Source organism: Arachis ipaensis, chromosome B01, assembly GCF_000816755.2.
Source record: "Arachis ipaensis cultivar K30076 chromosome B01, Araip1.1, whole genome shotgun sequence".
Classification (NCBI taxonomy): domain Eukaryota; kingdom Viridiplantae; phylum Streptophyta; class Magnoliopsida; order Fabales; family Fabaceae; genus Arachis; species Arachis ipaensis.
Window position 1 is genome coordinate 8,009,438 of NC_029785.2, and position 467 is coordinate 8,009,904.

Sequence of the window (467 nt, forward strand, 5' to 3'; positions counted from 1 at the left end):
TTATCTTAATATTTTTTGAAATACAAAATATTAAAGAAAGAAAATGGATAAACATGAGTTATAGCCATTTCCATTTAGCAATTTAGCATTGAATTGAGTGAATTTTTTCTAATTATTGTCATTGTTTTTTATTGTTGATTTAATGTGGATTTAGCATTTTATGTTATCATTTATCTGTATTTTAATTTTTTTTGTTATTAATTTTGATGTTTGAATTTAAATTTTAAATTTTAATGAAAAATATAGATAAATTATTACGTGGGTTGTGAAATTTTGAAATTTATTGTTTATAAATCATTGAATTTAAGTAGTTGAAAGCTTATATTATATTTTAATAATTTTATATTTAATTAAATCGATTCAATCATGATTAGACCATTAAACCATTAAATCTGTCACTTAACTAATTTATTGACCGAATTGATTCTCACAACTTTAATATTTACTAGATAAACAAAGAATTTGTG